At 32.8% G+C, this 9,346-nt stretch overlaps 1 protein-coding gene across 1 annotated transcript in view; it reads left to right on the top strand.

Moving 5' to 3' along the window:
• LOC107726311 (serine/threonine-protein kinase 35-like) overlaps positions 1 to 7,462 on the top strand; it is a 15,689-nt gene extending 8,227 nt beyond the window's left edge. Inside the window, exon 3 of the mRNA XM_016535852.1 lies at positions 7,236 to 7,462. The gene's annotated coding sequence lies outside the window, so the exon portion shown is untranslated. The remainder of the gene's footprint in view (positions 1 to 7,235) is intronic.
• Positions 7,463 to 9,346: the final 1,884 nt, after the last annotated feature.

Here is a 9,346-nt window from a genome sequence, read left to right as displayed (position 1 = left end):
ATAGCACGTGCCTATATCGTGCACTATATCGAACATTTTTTATATCGTTATCCAAGAAGATGTACCGTCGATAAATATCGATACCGTTTTATCGCCCAGGCCTAAGCTGATACTTATTGTATTTAAAGAAGAACATCTGAAGAACACATAATATTGAAACTAAAAATGTTTCACTCTATCAAAACAATTGCATAGAAAAATAGGTCTACAAAATACGTCATATCTTCAGCACTCTATTGGCAGCCTTTGCAGTACTTAAGTGTTAAAGTACTCTAAAGTGCCAAATTGATTTTAATCCAAGCTAGGCCAATCTTGAAGAAGAACATCTGAAGAACACATAATATTGAAACTAAAAATGTTTCACTCTATCAAAACAATTGCATAGAAAAATAGGTCTACAAAATACGTCATATCTTCAGCACTCTATTGGCAGCCTTTGCAGTACGTAAGTGTTAAAGTACTCTAAAGTGCCAAATTGATTTTAATCCAAGCTAGGCCAATCTTGAATTCGCTTCCCAGAGTTCTTCAACTATTCAAGAATTTCTCATCGTTCCTGCTGCTTTGTATTTCTCGGATCAAACCCACATATTTGGCCTCAGGGGCAGCATGTACCCTGCGAGGCGGCCGTGCCCTACCCATCGCTCAACTCACAGGCCTGTTTAGTTTTCTGACGCCACACCCTAAGCTCCATGAGTGATCTGATTAACAAGATCCGACACCTTTTTAGCAGCAGAATGCACTCTGCCAGAGGCAATAGCGTCAGAGTTTAATACGCGACATACTCCAGGTGCTGCATGTTTTGGGTAGGAACCAAAGGTTATACAACATCAGTTTATTGCATTCTTTTATGGGTTTTGCATTGGATGGGATTCTGATTAACAAGATCCGACACCTTTTTAGCAGCAGAATGCACTCTGCCAGAGGCGATAGCATCAGAGTTTAATACGCGACATACTCCCAACCAGGTGCTGCATGTTTTGGGTAGGAACCAAAGGTTATACAACATCAGTTAATTGCATTATTTTATGGGTTTTGCATTGGATGGGATTCAACTGGAAAGGCCACGGGAAATTAAATGCATTTTAGAAGCCACTTTAGCATTTATGTTTAAATTATACTGAGGCTCTGTTTATATGGATTTAATTCAAATAATGTAAATATAATGTGTAATATTATGTAAATTATTCATATTAATAATAGTTAATTTCTCCATGTTTATGTTTGTGTTATTTTATTGTTTTTATTAATAATATTTATTTATTTATTTATTTTATTATGTATGTGGTTGTTCTTCATGTTGGAATATTATAAATTTGCTAAATCAGTCAAATTAGCTAAATCTGCAATGTTTATATATTTTCAGTAATAATTATAACTGTATGTTTGTCCTCTTCCTTCTTTTGTATTAACATTTAGGTCTGTCAGTCATTTGTACATTTTAATAAAATTAAATAATACGCTGATTAATTTGATTAATTAAAAATGTATTGTTTTGTTTAACGTTATTAATAAAAATGTTGTTCAATTAGCATGTTTTTGTGTTTGGCTTTGGTACCGAAATTGGTACCGAGAACCGTGGATTTTCACTGGTATTGGTACCGAATACTGAAATTTTGGTACCGTGACAACACTAGTCCATATCAAGATTTTCTAAAATATTTATATTTTAATATGTAATATTTAAATATTTATAATAAAATAAAACAAAATATATTAAATTTATTCTGGCAAGTAATTCACGGAATGGACAAAGTACCACTAGAAGTCAAAATTTAAGTCTTTAATTTAATTTAATTAACTTGAAATTCACAATTAAAGTCTTAATAACGTCAAAGTTTCATACGCGAAACCAGGTGCTTCATGTTTTGGGTATAAGAACTCATTTTTATGCAACATCAGTAATACAGGAATGGCGTTCCCGCAGAGTTTATTGCATTCTTTTAAGGATTTTGCATTGGATGAGATTCAACTGAAAAGGCCAGAGGAAATTAAATGCATTTTAGAAGCGGCTTTATAGCACAATTTTAATCAAAACTCGCTGGGTTGGTGTCCCGAGGCGAGAACATACAAAAACAATGACTCGCTCAGACTAGCACGCATCTCCAGCGAAATGCAGTGACGACGGCTTATTTCAGATGGGTTGAGCGTCGTGTGCACAGGCCGTATGGACGTGACTCGTGCGTCATTCTTTCAGCGAGCGTATAGAGCGGTTACGCAACACGCCTGGGCCCAAACCCTCCTTCCTCTCCCGGACGGCCTGAATGGAGGCAGCCATCCGTCAAAACAAGCTGGCTGGGAATGAGCCGCGAGTCTGGCTGTTCGTCTCACAGTGGGTGTTTTAGGGGGTAAAAGGGGGTATTTTTGTGTATTGACACCCCAAGCGCTTTCCGTTCCCTTAGACTTTTAGCCTGGGACGAGGAGATGATTGCAGCTGTGCAGAGAAGCCCTCCCTGACCCCACACAGCAGCCTGTGAGACTCTGAGCTGTCTCTGCTCACGTTCAGAACATTTTGTTCTTTGCCTGCCAGCTCTTGTGTATACTGCATATACTGCGTCTGTATTACTGAGTACGTTACTCACGTCGAAGGATCACAAATGTGCTGAATCGTTAAAATATAAAATAAAAGAAAAACATTGGAAATATAGCAGTAATGATATTGCGTCTCCTTTTTTAATAAAATAATCACACTTTCAGTAATTTACACCACAAGAATGAAAATACATATTATGTGTAAGAGTATGTAAATTATATTCCTCCTTATCAATTATAATGTTTCCTAATTGTGTAATTAATTTATGTTTAACTTTCATTTTAATACATTGTTTGTTTATTTATATATTTTAGTGTTATTTTTCATACTTTTATTTTAATATTTTATTTTATTTAACTACTACTACTAATAATAATAATAATCCATTTTATTATTATTAATATCTAATTTTATTCTTTTTAATACTATTTAATAACTATTTAAAAATCCACACTTTCAGTAATTCACAATAATGTGTAACATTGATGTTTCATAATTATTTTATTAATTATGTATTTATTTGTAATTTTATTATGTTTATTATTTTATTTATTTATTGTTTTGTATTTAATGTTACTATTGTTGATACTTTTTAATGTTTGATAATATTTCATAAATTGCAATTTACCTATTTAATTATTTAATATTTCATTTGTTTAATACTCTTTATTGTTCCTTTTTTATTTATGTATTTTAACTTATGATTATTATTATTATTCAATTTTATTATACGGTTTATTTATATTTAAGTTGATTATTTGTAGTCCTACATTTATTTGCTTTTTTTATAAGTCAGTAAAGTATTTTATTACCTTGAATTTCACATTCACTCCTGTCTTAAGATGTATGCACATGATTTTCATTACTTTTTTAATTATTATACAGTAATACTATTATTTTTATTCCCAGACCCAACTATTTCTGTGCTCAGATCATTCTTGTGTCTCGCAACCCTCTACATTGCATATATATATATATATATATATATATATATGTCAGTCTGGCAACTAAACCAAAAAATTTACTAGCTAATGGCGATTCAATTGCCAAGGTGTTCGTAGAGGGCTGTGTTGTTTCTGTGATTCTCATCATTGGTTAAGTGGCTCATTGAGTTCACAGCAGTGCAGTGTGTTCCTCTCTGTTCACCTCAAGATAATCAACACTGCAGCTTCTGTACTGACATACAATCATAGGTGAGCGGAAAATCAATGTTCATGTGAAAGTTCAACAGTCGTTTGATCAGGAAGGAACTAATGCATTAGAGTGCACCAGTATCTGTCAGATTTTAACAGAGCATTTGTCTCTTTTCAGAACTCATGTCTTGTTGAATCTAATAAAAGCTACCATTGTTTGTTTGCGTTGTGGAGATTCAGGCTGGTTTAGGAGTGTTTTCCAGGATTGTTGGGGAGGAGTGAGTGTTTATAGTAGAGCCCGACCGATATATCGTTTTGCCGATATTATCGGCCGATATGAGCCTGTCGCCGATATATCGGTATCGGCGAATATGCCGCCGATATGAAATTTTTTTTTACAGAACATATAATGCAGATAAAATACTTGAAATGGTGTAATTACTTAGTTTGTCCAGCAGAGTGCGCTCCATTGTTTGCTACTGGTGACCTGGATGAAACGCTTTAAAGCTTAAGTCAATGGAAAACCATTGAAACTTTGAACGGCCATATCTCCGTAACGGCGTGGCGAATCCGCACCAAATTTGGGGGATCTTTGACTGGTACTGTACTATAATATACACAAAGAATATCGGCCGATATATTGGTATCGGCCTTTTTTTACTCCCTAATATTGGTATCGGTATCGGCCCCAAAAAACCCATATCGGTCGGGCTCTAGTTTATAGGCTGTTATGTAAGCAGGAATAACATTTAGCTGATAATTGTAGTAAAACATGCTGGTTTTCCATTTATTTAGCACACTTTTCCAATCAGAGGCTGCTTTTTTTCTTATTATTATTAAACTTTTGTGAAAAGTCTTTTTTTTTTTTTTTATCTTCATATTAAGTTTATGTATAAAATCTTTTCAAATTATTAAATTAAAAGCCTAATATAAGATGTGAAACTGAAGTAGTTTTTACACTGTAAAAACATTTTTTTTTCAAAGTCAATTAGAACAAAGTACATTTTACAAAAAAAAAAGTATATATATATATATATATATTTCTGTCTTTCTAATTGTGTTTAATTTAATGTTACTTGCTGTTTCTTTAATTAATTGTGAAATTTTAAATATAATTTTTAGATATTTTATCTTTTTTTAATTATTAATTGCATTATTATTATTATTATTTTATTATGAATCATTTATTTATAGCAGATGTTATTTTTAAAACTGTTTAAGAACTAATTAATTTACACCACAATGTAATGTGTAACATGTAATGTGTAACATTATGCAAATTATATTAATTCATATCAATAATGTTTTATAATGTTTCATAATTTTATTAAAAAAACATTTCATTCATGTATTTTTTATAATACTTTTTAATACTTTATTTTTTTATTAGTTCACTTATTTATTAGTTTTCACATTAAATTAAGCGTGAAATTATGTAGAGTAGAAAGACTAAAGAAGCAATTTCTTGTCAAATGTATTATTTTTAGTATTATTTTTATAGTGTGTAGTATTTTATATTTTCAGTGTATCAATTTCTGTGTGAAAACTGTACACCAATTTTGTTTCAGTGTGTCTCAGAATAGCAGGCTAAAGGTGTCTATTTATGTAGTCCTTTTGTGAAAAATCTCACTGTAGTGTAAAGTACATTTGATCAGGTCAAACTCAGAAGAACAATTGGACAGACGGCATTATTGGATTGCTTACAGCCATAGTTGGCCGGGGATGAGATCGGATGACACCATGTTGCATCAGTAAATCATCTACTGGCCAGCTGTCCGACACATGGACCTGCGATTACAAATACAGCAGAACAACCATGTCGTCTGTGATTATAGTGCGCTTGAGTAGAATATATCCATTAGAAATATCCATCATAGAAACACTCTCAGGTTTGTTCTGTGGTGAGGGAGAACAAGTTTCCACGTGATGTTTGGAAGGAAGCCCACGTGTAGTTACACAAGAGTAAGTTTACCACAGCTACTGTAGAGCGATTCTGCTGACTCAGACCACACATCCGTCAACACCTCCATGTTATTGTGTATCAGCTGTCTGCTGAACCGCTGCGATCAATAACCACAGTTCACCTCTGTCTGGTGCGTTTCTTTTCCTCTATTAACGCTGGATTATTGTGCTTTCAAAGAAGTTATTCATGATGTTTGCTAAATACAGTGTTGGGGAAAGTTACTTTTAAAAGTAATGCATTACAATATTGCGTTACTCCATAAAAAAGTAACTAATTACTTGAAAAAAGTAATCTGATTACGTAACTTGCGTTACTTGTAATATATTACCCCCAACACTGGCTAAAAAAGCGTGGACGACAGAAGTAGTCGGAATTATGAGATATAGAATTCATAATTATGACATAAAAAGTATGACGGATAAGTGATAATAAATATGACCTTACAGTAAAAAAATGTATTTAAAAGGTAAAATTAAAAGATTAAAAAGTCTCAAATATGATGTAAGTCAAAATTATGAGATACCAAGTCATTTTAGTCATAATTATGACTAAAAGCCGCAATTATGAGATATGAAAGTATGAAATAAAAAGCCAAAATAATGAGATACTAAGTAATAATTATGGCCTAAAAAGTAGAAATTATGACATAAAAAGTTAAAATTAATGGATAAATATGAAAAGTCATAATTATGACAAAAGAGGATGAAATAATGAGATACTAGATGATAAATACAACTTAAAAAATTAAATTTTAGACTTAAAAGGTAAAATTATGATGAGATCATAAGTAATAATTACAACCTAAAAAGTAATAATTATGACATAAAAAGCCAAAATAATGAGATATTAAGTAATAATTGTGGCCTAAAAAGTAGATATTATGACATAAAAGTTGCAATGCAGTTAGGATAAATGAGATAAAAGGCCATGTAATTATGACTTAAAACGTCAAATTTATGAGATACCAAATAAAAATGACTTGAAATTGAACATTTTGACTTAAAGGGTAAAATTATGATAGTCAAAATTATGAAATAAATCAAAATTGAGATGCTACGTAATAATTACACCCTAAAAAAGTATAATTCATAATTAAGACAAGTAGCAATTATGAGATACGGAAGTAATAATTATGAGATACTAAGTAATAATTGTGTTTAAAACTTATAACCTAAAAAGTCAAAATTATGAGATTGACTTGTCATAATTATGACTAAGTAATAATTACAACCTAAAAAGTTCAAATTATGGCATACAAATTAAAAATGATGAGATAGAAAGTCAATTATGAGATACTTAATAATATTTGCAGACAATTTGGTACATTTATTAGATAATTATGACATAAATTGAAATTATGGGATACTATGAAATAATTGCACCCTAAAAAGTCATAATTATGACAAAAAGTCAAAATTATGACATTACATGACATTAAACTATTCCGACTTTTTCCGAATTTCTACTTTTTCTGTCATAACTTAGACTTTTTGTGTTACTTGGTATGCCATAATTAGATTTTTTCCATTCAGCAAAGCAGGATTTTGTTTGCTATTAGGTGAAAATGAGAGTATGTTTGAGTAAGCGTTTTGTTTTGCTCTCTCTACAGGTTTGCAGAGTCGGATTGCCCAGCGATGGAAATGAAAAAGGGACAGCGGACCCTGGAACTGTGAATTTCGTTTTGTGACCGCTTCCAAAAAGCAGAAGTGAAATCAAATGACTTGATATCTCTATTTAAAACCCCTCACAAGGAAATGCTATGCAGGCTTCTTTATTAACACGCTCGTTTTCTACTCCGCATCCTCATGCAAGTCTTCCAAACTGACCATGCGTTTTCCTGCTCAGATCTCACACGCGATGTTTTCACGTCCCTCTGCTGTGACTGTGCTGTTGTTTTGGACCAGATTTAGACACACACGTTGCACTATGTCCTCAAACAAATATATCCCGTCTGCACCTCGCCGTTTACCAGACAGTACAGATGTAAATAGTTAGATGTTCATAATGCAGCACTAGGATCGACCGAATGTGGTGAATGCTCTAAAATATTCACAGGACAGCAGAGAAGGAAGTTATTATAAAACTCACAAACATGAAGAAATACTGTGAACGATATAATGTGAATGACTGGGCACATAGTGACCCGTCCGTCTCTCCTGTAGGTGTAAATGTATCTGACCTGAACAACAGCACCTCTTTAAAAAAAAAAACACCCTTTGTGCCTTATTTTTACATTTTTAGAAAGTGTTTGGATTGGTTCTCATTGTTATTTTAATTCTGTATTTTTTTTTTTTTTAGGATTTTTTAAAAATAATTTTGTTTTATTCGATATGTCACGATTTTGGTTTAAGATTACAGTTCTCTTAACAAAGCATTAGCAAAAAAAATTAATAAATAAATATATATATATATATACAGGATCCATTAATGCAGTTACAAGTTTTGTCAAATAACTTAATTTAGTTGAACAGGAGATGATTTGATTTTCTATGCAGACTCGACTGTTGACGTTGTGTAAATTATTTGGTGAGGGATCAAATGAGTTTTGTTGTTGTTAACCTTGGTTTTCATCTGACTTCACATTGTTGTAGCAAAATGTCTGATTTCCTTTTGGCTCTTCACATCAGAAAAGCTTTAAAACGGGCGTTACATTCACATTGTCTGGAGTGTTTTGCTTCCGTTGGAATGGAACAGTTTGAAATGTTTGAAATGTGGCGCCTCACATCATGTGATTCCATACGGAATGTTGCATGATTCTGTGTCTATGGGTGCCGTTGAGTCACTGTAACTTGATTTCTCTTAACCCAAACACACTACTTTAGAGCTGTGCCAGATATCAGATAAAGACCTTTGTTAAAAATTTTTTTAAAAAAATGTTTTGAATTTAAAGATGCATGTTAATTGTACTCCTGATCACATTCAAGGTTGAAAGAATAGTTTTGCCGAAAATGTACTCTTTCAGGCCATCAGAGATGTAGATGATTGTTTCTTCATCAGATTTGGAGCAGTGGATATAGATCTTCTGCGGTGAATGGGTGCCGTCAGACTGGAGTGATGTGGATTAACGTTACTTGTGGATTATTGTGATGTTTTTATCAGCTGTTTGGCCTCTCATTCTGACGGCACCCATTCACTGCAGAGGATCCAATGGTGAGTTACATTTCTCCAAATCTGTTCTCATCCCATCTACTGTACATCTTGAAAGGATTGAGAAAATTTAGATTTTTAAGGTGAACTACTTAAAATACCTACATAAGAGGTCACGATAAGAAGCCAGTCGCTATTTTTTCCTGTGAACTGGACATTCGTACCAGTGCCAGTGAGAAATAGTTTTTCTTCTGTTCTATTCAGTGTTTTGGTTTACATACTCAGTGTTTCTACCTCACTTTTCCTGACTATCGTGCGTCGCATTTAGTTCGATCTTATGCCGTTCGCATCTTTTATCCGTAGCATCTCGAACAGACATTGCATTTCAATGTTTGTTTTTTTTTTGTATTAACTAGTTGCAGAGCAAGTTGAATCTTCATTTATTATAGTAAAACTAAAAGGTCTTTGCATTTATCGCACATGATCTCTTTATTGATGGATATAGTTCCTGATATACCTCCTCTTCAGTGTTTCAGGTGCTTTCTTCAGGTTTCTTCACTTCTAGTTGTTCTTCTATCAAGACAAAATCCACAGGAAGTTGATGTTTCTCAAAGGACGTTCAAGGTCTTGTTA

The sequence above is a fragment of the Sinocyclocheilus rhinocerous genome, unplaced genomic scaffold (genome assembly GCF_001515625.1).
Source record: "Sinocyclocheilus rhinocerous isolate Xijiao unplaced genomic scaffold, SAMN03320098_v1.1 scaffold3808, whole genome shotgun sequence".
NCBI classification, from domain to species: domain Eukaryota; kingdom Metazoa; phylum Chordata; class Actinopteri; order Cypriniformes; family Cyprinidae; genus Sinocyclocheilus; species Sinocyclocheilus rhinocerous.
Note: the sequence above shows the minus strand (reverse complement) of the source record. Positions and strands in the feature narration are given on the sequence as shown.